This window comes from Aphelocoma coerulescens, chromosome 1, assembly GCF_041296385.1.
Source record: "Aphelocoma coerulescens isolate FSJ_1873_10779 chromosome 1, UR_Acoe_1.0, whole genome shotgun sequence".
Lineage (NCBI taxonomy): Eukaryota > Metazoa > Chordata > Aves > Passeriformes > Corvidae > Aphelocoma > Aphelocoma coerulescens.
In genome coordinates, this window is record NC_091013.1 from 111,486,057 (window position 1) to 111,503,728 (window position 17,672).

Consider the following 17,672-nt stretch of genomic DNA (forward strand, 5'->3'; position numbering starts at 1 on the left):
GAAGAAATGAAGGAGCACTGATAAAATTCACTTATACATTCCACTTGCATACAGTAATGCCATCAATAATACATGCCTAGAGACTTTTGGGTTTCTATTTCATGCAGTATGAATAACCACTTGTATATTTATTGTAATCAGGAAATTTTAGAACAGAAACTTTTCACAGCTCCTTTATCAATGACAAATCTTTTTTGGGGAGGAGGGTGGGTGGGAAATGCCAATATTGGACAAAGCAATCATTTCACCAAAGTGAAACAAAATGTAAGGTTTTCATTATTGAAAGTGGCTATCAAAGCTTTGTCAGGTAGGAGCAACATCAGTCTAGGCTGTATGAAAAACCACAGAGGGAGACAGGAGAGCCTGGGATCCCAGGAGGGGAAGGCAGCCTGGCACCTGGAGAGAAACACTGGGGTGCGCATGTTCAAGAAGAAGGCAGCAAGCCTGGATGCCCACCAGGTCCAAGTATCCAGACAAGTCAACTAAAACAAGTTTGGTGAGCATGACAAGCAGCAAAGCTGTGCGAGATGCCTAGATCTTGTATTACAGTGCATTATCTTTCAATTTTTTTTTTCTCCTTTCCATTTGACCTTTTTATATTTCTTCTCAGAAGCCTTCAGCTTTTGCTAGTACAGATTGTTCCCAGGGCCCAAGCCAATCTGTGCTGTCCCCCCAAAAATACAGCATCATGAAAACTTAGACTTATTCTTCAAAGAAAAAGTAAATGGCATTAACAACCACCACCTGGCCTTCTCAGAGGTGCAGCTACTTGGAGGTCTGTGCCTTCCAGCCCTGCAGCAGCTCTTGAGCAGCACAGACCTGTTCTGGCCAGTACTTTGGTACAGGCTGAGCTCTGTTTGAGCAACCAGAAATGTACCTGCCTTACATTGCAGAACTGACAGGGTGGGGAGTCTTCCCCCTCCTTGACACACAGAGAGGGGAAATACTGTCATACATCAGGAATAAATACGTGCATTTGAAATGTAAAGCCTTTTACCACACTGGCTGTTGGGAACGTCTCTCTCCAACACTCCTTTCTTGGCATAAACAGAAAACAAGTTAAGATGGATCCTAAGCTTGGCCTTCATGATTTTGCACACCTTACAACCACCACACAGCTTCATTTAAGTTTCTAACTTCATACAGCTCATTAGCACTAATATTTATTTAAAATGCTATATTGGAAGCAGATTTTCTTAGAGGTGTTTACAGTAAAGATTATTTTCAATGCACAATATTAACTCTATTGTTGATTATTCAGATTAGTCACAAAATTTTTCCTAAGCCCCTTAAGTCCTGGACAACTGTCTAAAGTTTGAGGCAAACAGAGAACCTGAAAGTTTCCTCATGTTTGCCTGGGAAGAAGAACATGGAAAAACTACTTCTAGCACATAGACCATATGATATATTGAAAGCATCCATAAATAATGGCATGAAGTATTTTAATTATCATTTATGATTCTTAATATTACTGATTTCCTGGTGCCTCCTTCAATCTTCTGCTTTGTAAAATGAGTAACATTTCTTCCAGTCTAAATCCTGCTTACTAGCACTAGGACCAATATTTGGCCATTAGGTTCTAAAAGATTAAAAATACTTTATATGAGTAAATTTCCCTTCAAGAAAGAAAGAACCCTCAATCAATAACAAACGTGGAAGGAGTTGCATAGCAGGCCTGTGTGTTAACCAGAAACAGACATCAGAAATCTTACAGCTGCTTGTATACATGAGATTACTTTATGATCAGCAGTACTTTTTATTCACAGAGGTTACTTCCCAATAGACAAATGAATTCAAGAAAACTGCATTCTATTCACTGCTCTTCTTCCACTATTGAATTCAAGAAATTCCATCTTTATCTGCTGAAGTACTTCCAAAGCAAAAAAAAAAAAAAACCCAAACAGTATTAACATCCAAACCTCAAAAATTTTCTCTTTCCTAATGTCCTGACCCCATACAGAGGCTGATTTAATGTAAACTAAATACATAAGTAATAACTATATTAAGTCTTCAACCATCAAATAATCTTAAAAAAAAAAAAAAAAGGGGGATTAAATAATTTAATTTGATTGTTTTCATGAGAACCTAACATCTGTATCATGGGAAAACCAGACCACAAATGTGCACTTGGGGAAGTATTTCCAAAGTCAGTGATAGTATAACCTAAACAACAGTGCACAATTATTTAGGGCTGTCTTTAAGCCCCAAGAGTGAAGTTATTTAAAACTAATTTTTCCTCAGTGCACCTTCTGGATCTTTTGCTCACTAAAAGAATAATTTTAAAAATCTGTTCTTGTAACCTGTTTGTTCCTACAACATTATTCATGTTCCTTACAAAGGAATGATTTTAGATACACTACATGTAGTATTTCTAATGTTGGTTAAGTCTTATACATTTTGGTTTTTGAGTTTTTAAAATATATCTGCTGTTCCTAAAAAAAAAAAAAAAAAAAAAAAAATCAGCAGGAAAGTTTTATAATGAAGAGTTTTTCAGTCAAAAATATAGTTTTGCCTTCAAAATCTATATCTGATAAGAATCAAGTAATAACTTGGCTTCTTCAAAGAATTTTTTTGTAGGTCTCCTTTAGCACAAATCCACAATCAGGTACGTATTGATTAGGTTTTAGCACAGCCTTTATCATGGAATAACACTTTTCTACAGATGTACAAAATTATTTTACACATATTTTATCATGTTCCAATTTCCTAAACAGAAGTAAAACCAATACCAATGTTCCTAAACAATATAATTTTCTCAAGTTTAAAATGTCCTTCATCACAGACAGAAGGTGATGACCAGCAGCAGACCAACAGAGATAAGGATGGAGCATTTCTACATTTGGCAAGCAGAAAGAATATTCAGTCTCTACGTGTTTCATTACTGATGCCCATAAAATTTGAGGAGAGCATGAAAGGTAGCGCAGAAAAAGCAGAAGAAAGGCAAAACAAAGGTGCTTACTATGAGCACTAATTTTTGCTGCCTTTCTACACATCAGAAACTGCACAGGCAAATATGTACCAGGACCTACAGAAAGGGACAAGATGAGCACTCTCATCTGTACAGAGTACAGCTCTAGGTTGTACAAGACACATCAACTTGGCAGCTCCTCTGCTACTGGGGAAGTTGAAGGGCTGTGATCTCCTCTGAAGCAACAGATAATTGCTTAAATACATGGAGGGGGTGCTGTATCTTACAGATATTTCCTCCTGGCAAATTACTACAGCCAGCTAACATGCTAACCTGGTGTTCAAAATGGCCAGACACCCAAAAGAATGTCCTATTTGGTTCCTCAAAGGGAATGCACTCTTGGAACGCTCCAAGAATCTCTTCCAAGCTTTGCTCTCAGTCATAGTCCCGAAGTCCATTCCCCCCTTATAAACCTTTTCCAACACAGGCAACATTCCCCCACAGGTTAATAGGTTTCTCTTCTGACCAACTGAAAACAGAGGCTGAATGAAATGAAGATTTTTTTTTTTTTTTTTTGCATAATGCCTAATCTAAAACATACTTTCACGTCAAGTCATGGAGTCAGGCTCTGTGCTACCTGCACTTTCTTAAGCCAAATTATAAACCACTTTCTGCAGCTATATTCCATGTCATTTGGCATCAGCGTGCAGCTAAGAAAGTTTCCTGATCCTTCCCTGCAAAGCAAGACATTTTAATGAACTGATATCTCATCATCTCTAAAGGGGAATATCAAAAGCTGTCTTAAGCACTCTCTTCTTGGATATAAGCCTGCTTTTTAAGCTTGCAAACTTGGCTTCATTAAGTACAGTCCAGCATGTTTTAACTTCCTGCTTAGTTCCTTTAAGAGATTTCTATGAAAATAAGTTAATAAATGAATAATTTGCAGCAAAAGTTTCTGGTTTGCTGTTTAAAACACAATTAATGCAAAAATTTCCCTTTGTGTACAACCTGCCAGGAGAAGCCCTTACATACATATTGCTTGCAAACAACTTCAAATTAAAAAACCTCCCCCTGTGAGGGCTAATTGATTATTTGAGCAACTAATTGTACACATGACAGATACATGCAGGAATAGGCTGCTTTATTTAAAATTAGTAGGTGTAGCCAACATATTTAAAATACCATGAGTGTGTTTCTAATAGAAAGCACAAAAATAATTCTAGTTTTAAACCTTTCCCTCATCTAGACTCAGTTGCAGTAAACAACCATCAATAAAATGCACAGCAGAACCTATTGTTTTCTACAGTTGATGAGTCCCCTTATTTTCCATAGAGAAAATGAACTGTTATAATGGGCACAAACAAGATCTATAAAGAAAGCAGAAACCCAGGCATTAGCCATGGAGTTGTTCGGTAAACATCATTAAATCCAGAGGCTTATATCAAACACCTCTCAACTATAAGTGCAGGAAACAATTAGCTAAAGTTAAAAAAAAAACCCTGAAGAACTTTAGCAAGGTACAGGAAAAACTGTGTTTCACTCATTGTACACGATTTCAGATGAAATGTGTGAGAAAAGCCTAATTCACTTGAGATTCAAGCTGAAAAAAGGTGGCTTTTTCTCCTTTGGCGAACGTGAATCAGAGCTCTTTGCAAAAGCTTATGAAGATGGTGCTCCTGGGTTTCCTCAGTAATCAGGAGAGAAACAACCCTAATCGTGTCCTAGAGAGCTTCCCTCCAACTGCTTTGAAAGAGATGAATCCTGCCCTTAGTGGCCATTAAGCACGAGCACTTCCTCGAGTGGAATGACCTCCTGAACCTCGAGCAGCCCGGCCTCCTGTTGTGAGCTGTGGGACCTGCACCACGTGGGGCATAAAGAACACACCAAACTCCTAACTCTACACCAAAAATAAAAGCAAGGCTGAAGTCAGTGATTAAAGCCAAGGGTGATGTATGAGGAGGAGTCGGCACCGCAGGTCTCTGGTCGTAGTTACCACAGTAACATAAATTGCAGCAGTGTCCCATATATACTATGGTAGTCTTGCAAATAATTTTCTGTGCTAGGAGCAAAGAATTCAGGCACATTAAAGCCTGTTCTGTGATATAATAAATATCTTCTTTATTATACAATATTTGAATGGAAAAGCAGTAATGTAACATGCAATCCCATGTGACATGATTTACTGTCCTGCCATGCAAAAATCCCCATTACCAGCACCATGTGGAAGACCATCAGAGCCATTCCTTAAAATCCTTACTTTTTATTTTGTACATCAGCTGTCACCATGGACTGATGGGGATTTCCAAGACAGGTTTCCAAATCCCATTCTATCTTTGCTGTTGGAGTTATTTCTGTGAGGACTGATGGCATTACAAGACTGCATTTTGCCCTCTTTTCTACCATGTATATATAGACTACCTCCATCTGGTACAGAAATTAGAGTATAAATGTTATTAACTGAAGTGCAGCAAGGTGACTGTGAACAAGACTCCAGTGGTTTAAGTATCAAAGTCTGCCACTGCTGAATGTGATCTGACCCTATGATAAAAGAGGCCTTGGTTCCTTCTGGGGTATGGAGTTCAGCAGTTTTTCATATCACAGTTTCTCCTCTTTCCCAGAGCACTGATTTTAAACAAAGGAAACATTACATCTGCTATTCTGCTTATCACTCCAGTAACATCCCTTTGATAACCACACTGCCCTTGAAAATAATAATATCAAGTAAAAAGTTGAATATTATAGAATTTGTAATATTGGCTGTCTATAACAAAACATTCTAAACCATAGAAGTATGGTTTAAAAAATAAGAAGGAATTTTACTTAGGCAAAGATCATAACTGCTTCATTTTCCTTGAAATATCATACAAAGTTCAAGTAGAATTGAATTGAGAGCTATAAGAGAACTCTCAATGGAAACCAGCAAGAGCCAAACAGAAACAAAAAAATTACTGTGCATACTCCAGCCTGTTGTACAGATGCCCATGAAAAACACATTTTTATGGCAGCTGTTACATAAAAGTAGTGCTACTTCAAGACGTTACAATTGGTTTTGTTGGAGCATGCTCTTGCACTTTGGAAAATACACATCAAGACAATTTATCAGTATGTTCTCTTATATCCCACTGTTCTTACAAAGTCTTCAGCATTTTGACTAAAAAAAAGCAGCAGGAATGAAAAAAAACCCAAACACCACTGCGTATAAATCTATGGAAAAAGATATAACAAGGATATTCTAGAGTGATTGAGACATTCAGGGTCACATGGTAAAAATCCACAGCCACCCAAGCTGGATGCAATTGAGCTTATCCAAATCAGCTTTGGAGAAAAACTAAAAGTCAAACAGGACTCCAAAAAAGCTTGTTAAAAAAAGAAATGCCTACTGCATACATTATGGTAACCCTTCACACAATGTGTGATCTTCTACTCTCCTATCAGATACAGAGGATAATTATTTATTCAGACAAGGAACAATGCACAATTGCAAAAAAAGGACAAATATTTAAGTTCTCAGCCCCTTACACATAAACCTGCCTATCAGGTTGTATCCTTGATTTAGAACAAGATCAACTTGCTTTAGGTTCTGCTCAACCCACACTGAAATTACTTGATAATAAGGCAGTAATTTGTTTGCCTGTTCAGCATTTTAAGAGAGATTAATCTGCTAGTGACATTTAATGGAAATTAAATCACAGGCATATTACAGGATAATTGGGAAGCATCAAAGGAATTGCTCAACTATAGTCATGCACATCCTGTTCTTCAAAATTACAGTACCAGAGACTTGTCAGAGTTTCTTTGAATTTCTCTGTGAGGAGAATGCAGCAGAATTTAGTGCCTAAATGTTGTAACAGTAAGTGACTGTTCAAGACCAGAACACAGCTTGCAGTTGGCTGCTCCAGGAAGCAGCAGGACATCTGCTGAGGGAAGTGGGCAGTGTGTCCACCCTCCTGCTGGACCGGGGTGGGGAGCACAGCCAGCTCCCAGCAGAGCCAAGGACAGGCACATTCTGCACGGACACCACGCTGTTGTTGAACCCTTGGTGTTTTCATTCTCTCTCACCATGGACATTCCAGTTTTTTGAGTTATTTAAATGGTTAAATGATCTAGTTTTTGTTGTGATAAAACTTGATCGTTCGAAAGCGTTTTGGTCAATCTCAGGGCTGATTGACTGAAAAAATCTAACACAGGCTTCTGCACAGTTGTTAACTCCTTCATGACCAGAACTCTGCCTTTGCAAACCCAAAGTCTATGTAATACAGACTACTGATACTTTTATCTCCTTCACATCTTCAGATAAACAGACCCTTCTGAAATTTCAGTTGAAAAAGACACAAAAGACTATGTATTTAATTACCCACCTCCTGAAAATGATTTGCAGTCTTCTCAAAACACAGAAACTTGATACAGCCCTCTTTGATACCCTTGATTATTAACAGAGAGCAGTTTTCAATCCTGATTAAATAGTGAAACAAATCTAAGACAAGTCTGAGACAAAAATATAGTGCATCTCAGGTACATGAAAAAATTTCAACAATTTCTTTGGCCCCATATTCCATTTGCATATCATTGTTTTAATACTTCTATAATAAGAAAATAAATAATAAGAAGGAAAAAAGAAAAAATATTTTGAAGTAGAGCTAGCTGACTTGCAGTCAAGACAGAATGATGATAGCCTGGAGGGAGAATGATGATAAGCTGTACAGAGTAAAGAATATTGCAAAATTTTTGATGCAAGTTTGATACTTGGGAGGAGAGAGGTGGGGCAGAAGGTAGGACTGCTCTTCTGCCTGTGTGAGGCCTGAACAAAGGCAGAAACAGCTGCTGTTTGGGTACAGCCTCCTTTGATGGTGGTACCCAAGCAAGCCAGACCTGTGACTCTTAGATAAGATGGATAAAACACAGATGAGTCTGAAAGCCTGGTTAGAACAGGTGGATGCAGTTTCTCGTGTTCTCTTGCAAGGTGCATTAGCAGTGATTCTTTGCCTTTATGTCTCAGTATCTTTAGTTGTTATCCTGCTGTAAATAACAACTTGTCCTCCAAACCACACATCCAGGCAAAATCTGAACTTCAGTAAGAATAACAAAAAAAGTACAGCTAAGAAAACACCAACAGATATCAATATATTTAAATTTAAATAGAATGAGATTTGGAAATTGCCTTCCATTCTTTTGCCTTGTAGCAGCATAGCACCAGCTACAAACTGGAGTAAGCACAGCAAGACTTGCTTTGACCTGATCTCCATGCAAGCAGCACTCTCGTGGATGGTCATCAGCTTGCACACCATATGCACAAGGAGGGTGGTTACAGGTCAGGAATGCTGTGCCTTGGTAAGACTGTGTGGGAAAACACATATGGCACCTGCTGACACCCTACAGGCACTTTCCAATACCTTACTCCTTCAAGAACACTACATAAACAAGTTAAATTCCTCATTCTGAGATTTACAACTTACGGGTGGGCAGATTGCTGTGCCCACATGGTGCCTCACTGAAGCCAGAATGGCTCTGTACAGGTGCAGCTGTCCATATGCATGTAGTAAACTGCAGGCTCAGAGCTCATACTTACTCTTATAAAACAGAAATAAAATCAAAGACACAAAAAGAAAAGAAAGAAACTGCTTTACACTTTCCCTGCACTCTAAATAAATGAATTTTTTGGAGAGAAATAACAGAACTGATGCTGGTTCAATTTCTCTTTCTCTCTGGATAGATGCCTGAGGAAATGTCTCCCCAGAGTAGCTTGAAAAAGGCAGCAGCACATATTTTTGCTTGCAAACGAAGGATATTGGAGTAATGGTAATCTAGTCAGAGCAAACTATAAAGAAGTATGATTCACTACTGCTGAATCTATTTTGACTTCTTTATGTATACATGGATCCTCACAAAGAAAAGATTTTGGCTGCAATACGCCTCACTTTGTTAGGTCCTCCAAGTTTGGCTCGGGGAATGCGTGGGAGTGGCATAAAGCAGACAGCTGTTTCTATAATCTTCACTAACCTCCTGTTTCGTAACTGCTAGGTCACATTATACAGAAAGCACATTGTAAGTATTACCTTTCAAAGCAACTCTGGCTATACAGTTGTTGCTATAAGGATACTCTGTGCTGGCATACGGCACACAAAGCAGAGCTTCTGCAGTCTGAAGAAGAAAGAAAATGGGTCAGAACCTCTGTCTCCTCTCACACTTTTAGAGAATACAAGTCCCATTTTAGCCACCTGAACTCTCAGTTCTGAGGCTGGAAGTCACAGACTGCAGACTCATTAAAACAAAGTGTTTCAGTATGCTGTTCCCTTTGAATCATGCCAGTTCATCACCTTAGCATTGATTCAGAAGCCCCTTCCCATGAGCCAGCAAAGACTCACAGAACTTATTTCATCAGTTTTCGCATTTAATTACTTAGTCTCATTTGGTGCTCTGGTGTTTGAGAAACCTCAGGAGACAGCAAAGCTTAGTGTCATGACAGAAGCCATTTTCAAAGCAAGATTATCTCCCCCCCTTTTCTTCCAACTGCATATAATTTCCAGTTTTTAAAAGGGGGGGGGGGGGGGGGGGGGGAGAAAAAAGAAAAGAAACCAACAGAAAGCAACCTAGCCAGCAGCCAGGCACATGTCCCCCTGATATTAGGGATGCAGCATCATTGTTCTCATACACCCCCTCAGCATTCTTATGTGGATTTCCAATACAGGCAGATTTTCAAAACAGTTTTCCTCAAATAACATTTTATTATAACAGAGATAGCAAGGCTCTTACATTCATAGATGGCAAAGTTAAGCAGCAACCTTTACAGCCACTTCTACATTTCATCTTTGTGGCAGATATGCAACCAGACCCTCTCCCAATACATTTGAAGTTAATATACAGGGAAATTTATTCTTTTCCCACTCCAACATATGCATGACAGATAATACAGAGAATGCCAGGGCAGATCATGACTCCACTCTGTCATGGTTTCATAACACAAGGGCAGCTCAGAAAGACCATATACCATTCTCCAGCCACTTTGTGTATTAAATATATATTGCTCAAATTAATTAGATTTAAGAGTTTTTGCTTCACTAGGTTTTTAACAGCCAGAATAACACTTGTGGATTAGAAGACAGTTCAGACAGGCTTAGCTGCAACAGTAGGGCAGAGCACAGACCACAGACCTGCATGCGGCCTCCACCAGCATTCCTTTCCCCTTGCCTGAAGAGTAATCCGTCATGAAAGCTTGTTTGATTTCCATAATAGAAAACAGTTCAAGAATATAGCAAAATATTTTCCAGTCCCTCGGTTGAAACTGAGTATTTGCTGGTCTAAAAAAAAGTTGTCGAAGCGTTTTGTGAGAAAGTCTGTTAAGCCCGTTGTTTGGGGACTACTTTCAAGCCCCTGTTCTTCAATTTCCTGCGTCGTGCCTTAAGCGGCAGGTTGTAATCACTTCCATACTTCACAATATTTTAAATATGCCTATTTCAATCTACAGTCATAAAAAAAAAGAAGACAAAAACAGTGAAGTACAGCAAGTTTGATTTTCTAGCCATTAGCCATTTTACAAACAATATGGAAAGGGTATGACCTGCAACAGCTTTTTTTTTTCCCCCAATTCCTTTTTAATAATGTTTTATATAACAAATACAAGACACTTGAAAGAGTACAGCATTTAAGATGTCTTTTCTGTTAGATATTCATTGAACAAGAAGACTGGTAAAAGTCATATTTTCGTATTTTTTACCTCCCAATAACTTCTTTTTCTCCAAGTGAAGAAAAAGGCTTGCTGCTATTTTGTTTCCCCTTCTGGAATTAGTTTTTTTATGACCTAAAGATGCAGAAGAGTATCAAATCATCCACTAAAGCTCAGTGCTCAAGAGGAAGAGAAAACAAAAGCTTTACTGTGTCTATGATTCTTCCTCCCTTCCAGACCAAAAACTTCTGAAGAAATTTTAGTTTTTTATTCAATGATCGAAAAAGTCAACAATAAGTTTTATCTATTGGTGTCTTCTACAGGAAAAAAGCTAATCTATATTTATACAAAAATGTGTAAGATGTCAGCAAAAACAATTGCAACGTTCTTAAGAAAGTGGAGTGATTTGAAGACATGGACTACATAAAATCAAGTCTAATTGTCCTTCTGTGCATGTTTATCTTTGAGAATTTGGACTCAATTATCAAAATCTTGAGGTAAGTCCAATAACACTTAAACCACTTCCAGTTAAGAGTTTTTTGGACTGAATTTTGAACACAGTTTAAAGCACAAAATAAAAGATCTTGAGCAGCCTCAAGTAGCACAAGTGCAAAAGTGGTTGCATTTTATAGCGACCCAGTTAAAACTTCTTTCTCCATGAAAACCTGAATAAATAGGGTGTTCTACGTTTCTAATATTCAGAGAAACAGGCTTCAAGCATATCACTCATCTGTTATATTGGTCTGCCATCTGTAGGCCACTGAGAAAATTCTTTCCTCCTGGCATTTCAGATCGCTTTGTTCGTTTCTCTGCATTTGTAAGTAGGTAGTAATTAGAAGCACTACCATCAGTAGTGTACTGTACACATCACAAAGAGCTGATTCGCAAATCATTCCAGATACTCGATCATCACTGGGCACTTAACACTCCCCACCCAAGAAACCCCAAGGATGCACAGTTATTCTCTTAGCCTCAGCTCTAAGGGCATCCCAGGATAATTAAGGTGTAAGCTAGAGGCTCAGGAAAGGCCATTAATATTTTCTGAGCTCCATGTCTTTAGGCATTTTATCCTTTCTGTGCTGAATTATACTTTTATTTTATATATATATATATAGATATAAAAACACTTTCTTGCCTCCCCCATGATTTCCCTGCAGGTTTCTCCTGAGTGTCACACAGAATATTTTTGAGAGATGCCACATGAATAAAAGAAAAATCTGACAGCCTTATGATGCAAAATACTCTCTCTCTATTGAATGTCCTCAGTCAACCTCAGCTGCAATTAGTCACAAGCACTCAGATTCTGCAGCAAACATGAACTGCTGCGTCTGCATGTCATGCTCACAGATGTCACTTAGACTGCTTGGGTAGGAGCAAGTGTTCCCTTGGAGATTACTCCCTTCCTATCTGTCATGATAGGAGAAGATAAAAAAACCCTCCAGAATAGTTGAGACTAGGCACAGGTAGAAGGCTCAGTGCCAGGATCTCCCAGATTTGGGCAGGTTGTCTGGCACATTACAGGGTGTAAATTAAGTTATGGTCCACTGGGATTGTTGTGTATTCTCCTTGGATTCACGTGTTCTGCATTGCAGTGACAAGCTATTTAAGGATAAATTACTTGGAGGAACTTTCCTTCCATATTTCACAGCCTTTCTGGAATGAAATGCAAAGGACTGTTTAGGTTTACAAATCGGTGAATAGTTTCAGGCAATATGAAGTTGTTCATCAGTGACAATCAGCAAATGTGATGATCACAGCCCCAGTGCTGAACTACAGAAAAAACTGGATACAGATTTACAATCTGTAAAATCGGAAACTCTTAACAATACTGTGGTGCTGCTGAAGCAAGAGATGATCCTTTTGTTCAGACATTTCAGACCACTAAAATCTACTCTACACAGTCTTGCCAAGTTTCATACAGCAAAGAACATCTGCACTGCACCATATCTTATTGATCTATGTGCAGAAATGTCTTGGCTAGTGCTGAACAGCTGAATCACTGGGGATGTAGAAGTAGCTGAGAAGTCCCTGCTCAGACCAGTTCCAGTGGGATTAGGCTCCTTCCATGCCTTTAGCCATGACTGCTGCCTAAAGCTGTGCTGCACAGCACTGACGCATAAACATTCACTTGGAGCAGCTTGTATTTCCAGCACACAGATTTTTTTTTTTTTTTCCCTGTGTATTGTGCTTTTACTGTCTCTTTGTGTGTATTGACAGCTGGTGGATGTGGTCAGCACAGTCGGAATTTGTGCCCAAGTCTGAAAGAAGTCAACTATTTCAAAGGAACAAGGAGGATAAAAATCCCTACACACAAACCCTCCAAAAGTTACACCCTCCTTTGTGATTCCCCACATGCATTTCTTCATATAATAGACTGCATTTTTCAGAAACATAGCTGTGCGTTGCTGAAAATATAGACCACCATCTGTTATTCCAGCCTTTACTCCCTAAAATTTAAAGGTGAAATATTTAGTCAATTCACCTACTTCAAAGCACACTGCCATCTTTTCTTTCTGAAAGCTGCATTGAACTCCTCATCCAGAAATGCACTTTAAACCCAAGGCATAGAAAGGATAGGCCATGCTACTAATTTATCCAAAAAAATCAGAAGAAAACCCTACCAAGCTTAATGTCACCAATAGTGTGGGCTCAGTTCTGCTTGGATGGCAGAAGCTGGAATTCAACCTCACTTTTAAAAGCACATAAGATGGGTTTTTCCACACTTCCATAAATCAAAGAAGTGCCCCAGAGGAAGGAAAAATGGGGTCAATATTCCCTCAGCTCATCCTGAATTATAACTTCTAGGGATTATCGCCATCATTAGCAGAAGTGAGTACAGACAGTCTGCATCTATCAATTGGGTTTTCTCCTTCGTTAGGGCACTTTGGGCTTATTATTTATCAAGAAAAAAGAATACCTATAGCTTCCCAGTCCCATACAAGCACCTTAGCAGTAAGATGGATTTAACTCCAAATTAATTTAGAAAATCTTTTTATATTGGCATGGTGTCAAAGAAAGGTGAGTAAATATTAAAATGAGGACTGACCAGTAAATCAGATCAAAGAGACAAGTACCTCCTTTTCAGGCAGGTGTCCAGGAAACTTTCTGCACTTCAATACAGAACTAAAACTCCCCCTGAATTATCAGTATCCATACATGGCGATAAGCACTAGAGGTACTTACTTCACCAGAGTAATATTTTATTAAATGTTCTCAGAGCTTTTTTTCTTTCCCTCCTTCTGTGCAGTCCTAAAGAGATTGTTTTCAGAACTTGTTTGGGCTCCTGCTAGTTTCCAGCCTCCAAACTCTCCTTTGGAATGGAATTCTACAGTGCAACTGCTTCTGGCAGCAGAAGAATATACTTTCAGGCATTAAATAAATAAAAAAATTATGATTTAAAAATCTCCTCTCTCTCACCATGCTCTGCCCTGCCAAAACCCCAAAATTAAAAACCCAACACAAGCCCTGGTTGTCACCTGATGTCTTCTGGACCTTGGACTGGAGGATTGCACTGTGCAGGCAACTGAGCACTTTGTCTTAGACTGCCAGACAAGTTTTTTTAATCTAATCCTAAATTGCCTCAGGAACAAAGAGTGTTTCAAAATACAGACTGCCATAGCCAAAATACAAATTTAGCCCTAATGCAGAGAAATGTTAAATCCAGAGGAGGATTTTCTATTGTGCAGAGCACAGCTGTGGGCTGAAGTGTCCCACAACAAGACACAGCATGTGTGCAGTCCACAGCTCCAGCATGAATGTGCCTCATGTCCTGGCCAGTGACAAAACACTCCTAGTGACTACCACATGATTGTATCTGTCAGAAATCCCAAGCTGAACAGGAGAAAATCTGGGTCTGGAAATTTGAAATATCATTCAAAACTTGAGACAATGAGGTATGTTTCCAATCATTCCACTTTTCAAACAGACTTGTTTTCCTGTAGAAGCCTGCCTATGGCAAATAAATTGGAAACAAATCTGAAAGTTGTATCATTGCACACCTGTGAGGTAAGTGAGCCTCTGCAACTCTATTCTCACAGCTTGAAAGCTGAGAGCACATAAACCTACTGTGATCTCAGGTGAGATGAGGTGATCTCTGATGAAGGACCGATTGGATTATTATAAACAAGTAGCATTTAAGATTAGGCCTTTTCCTAAAACACCACTATAAATACGAGTTATGGGGTTCAGTGTGGGGATATCTGAGCAACTACTCTGTGGTTTGCAGCCTAGGGAAAGTTAGACTAAGTTTTCTGATTACTTTTTTGGAAATAACTCCTCTATAATTTCTTCTGTATTTAAATATATATATTTATATATAAATTATACATAAACATTTAAATATATATATGTACACACACAGACTTGCTGGTCAATACAGGTGCCCTGTGGCTTAAATAAAAAACGCTTCATGATTAGATGGAAAATGAGAGCAGCATTGACTTTGTCAAGAGGACAAAAAATTGTCCAAATTTTCACAATTTCTCTGGTCACAAAAGTGACAGACCCCAATATATTCCAATACTTGACTGTTCCAGCTGTGAAAACAAACTTTTCAAAGTTCTCAAACAGCAGGCTTTCACATTTCTGGGAAATGAAACACTACTAGTTGTTTTATTTATGGTATCTTTGCTTTATGACAGTTAATGAGCTGTAATTTTATAAAAGAGAACAAAAACAATACTTCATGCCATCACAAATAACCATCAGCATTATTTATTACAGATGTTTTAATCTATTGCGGTAATAATGAAACATTAATTGTTTTGCTACCCTGAGCTATCTGTGAGAAATTTAAAATGACAAAAGCTCGCCCTCCCTTTCCCCCCCGAAGCTTTTTGCTCCTTTCCAGAAGGTTCTGTTGTGGAAAGGATAATGACGCGCTTGGCAAAAATCAACATACTCGAGGAAACAGCCAATGAACAAAAATAGTTTCCTGATGAAGTCTAACCAATGCCTTCTGCAGAATGCAACTGTTTGGTAGACAAACAGGACATTATAGTTGTGATTCAAGTATATTAAGTCCTCAACTCCGTAATATTAATGTAAAAGAAAGTTTCACGGTATTTAGTCAGTGGTTTTAGTTTTGTAACTTGAAGACTTTAAAGAGCAAGTCGAAAACCATCAACTCAGATGCATCCAGCCTCTGGTCTGATTAGAAACTCCCATGGCTGTTCAATGATCTTATCAAAGCCAAGGAGACAGGCTCATGCATGCAAGAAAATACCTGCCATGCTAACAGAGAACAGTACATTGACCCAGTGTCCCCAAACTTAGCCAGCAGCTCTGCACTATAACCTGCTTCGAGTCAGCAAAGAGCAGCACTGGAACCTGCAAAAAGGTAGCTCCTTCATGGTGCTCCTTTGGCTTCCCATCTAGTAAGCAATGACAGAGAGAAATCTGGGATGATTTTACTGCTTGAGCTGCATCTACTTTCACTCAAAATCATCAGGGGCAAATAAAACCCAATCAAAACCAACCATGTCCCTGAAGACTTGCAGAACCAAGTTTTTGGATCATGTTCCAGTGAACATTCCACATCATTCCCCCTATTTCTCAGCTCAAATATTGACTAATGCACCCCACTCGCCTGATAAAACAAGTAGACAACTTAATTTATAGCAGGTTTAGCATCTGTCAGGCAAGTAACAAGACAATCATTCACAAGGCTCTACACCTAAGAGTGCAGGCAATTACTCAGCCGTTTGGAAAAGACAAAAGGAAAACTGAGAAATTTTGTGTGGTGAGCTCATGTTCCAGTGGCTGGTTTTCTGCAATAACATTAAGGAGCAGGGAGCCCAACTTCCACAGCTTTCCAGTGTTTGCCAGCATTGTAGCTTCACTTGAAGTCAAGTTTAATCACAGAGGGAACAGTGAGCTGCTGAAAATACAGATGTATTGCAGAAGACGACCTATAGCCTAGCTGAAGCTGTCTTGATATCTTCATTACATTCTTATTGTTATAATCCAGGCATAAGGAAATGGATAATTTGTTTGTATCACAGCTAAAACCTAAATCTTCAAAGATTATTGTATGACTTACTTATTCCAGTTTCCCGGAAAATAGCCCCCATGTTACAGCTGCAAGAATGCAACGCTCATGCTCACAGGATGCAAAAGCTTACATTCAGCTCCTTGCTCAAATGAGTTCCCAGCAAGGATCAGCTCCTTGACCATGTGTCCCAGACCTGTCTTGTACCCATGAATCTTAGCCAGAGTGACTGAAAGAGGGAGATGAAGCACAATCCTCCAAGCCTACATTCCTACCCCAACCCTTCATTTCCACTGCTCATACCAACCAGACACTGCAAGGGGAGCACTGAGGAACCAGAGATCTTGCTCTTCATCACAGCTCAATGGAAAGAGTCTTTAACACCCAAAGAATTCACTTGGCATTTAGCATTAGGGAAAGCAAAATCAAGCCTTGTGAAAGAAAGCTGCAGCATCAAAAGATCATGTTACCTTAAAAAGTGCTGTCTTTTTCTCTTAGCAGGTTCTGCAGCAGCTATAGATAGAATTTAACTGTGAATCTTGCTCAAATAAAATGGCAATTAAGCTCAGTATTGTTATAGTTAAACTGCACTGCATTTGTTAAAGCACATCCAAAGATTTCAGGTACTATTTCACATACTTTCACCCTAGCCATAAAATAGGTAACATCTCAGGATAGCCTGGCCTACTTTTCCAAGTGGATTAAAAGCCACAATCACCTAGCAACTTCCTTTGCTGTATTTCCCTCATTAAAGCCAAGTCTCAGGTATGTCCTCATACTGTCCTTATCTACCTCCACAACAGCCATATCTCCACAGCTCTCAATTTCCCCTTTGAACAGCTCAGTGATGCTATCTGCTGCAGAAATACCTGGTCTCTTTAGTTTCAGGTTCCACAAAACTAACTTAAAAACTTAGTAATATTCATGCTGCAACAGAGATCTGGGCCTTGATGTTTGATTTACAGCTTCCTAGAGCTTGTTTGCCTGAGCCAAGAGATCTTTAAACAGGTGATTTGCATAGAGGTCTTTCACAGACTGCTTCCAATAGGGATGCTTTCAAATGGAAAACAAGGTAAACGCTGCTGACCATTATCATCAGGGGAAGGAGACTCCCT

General features: G+C 39.0%; 1 protein-coding gene across 14 annotated transcripts in view; it reads right to left on the reverse strand.

The window, feature by feature from the left end:
- Positions 1 to 17,672, reverse strand: part of ROBO1 (roundabout guidance receptor 1) — a 654,072-nt gene that overhangs the window by 461,206 nt on the left and 175,194 nt on the right. The gene's annotated exons all lie outside the window — the stretch shown is intronic.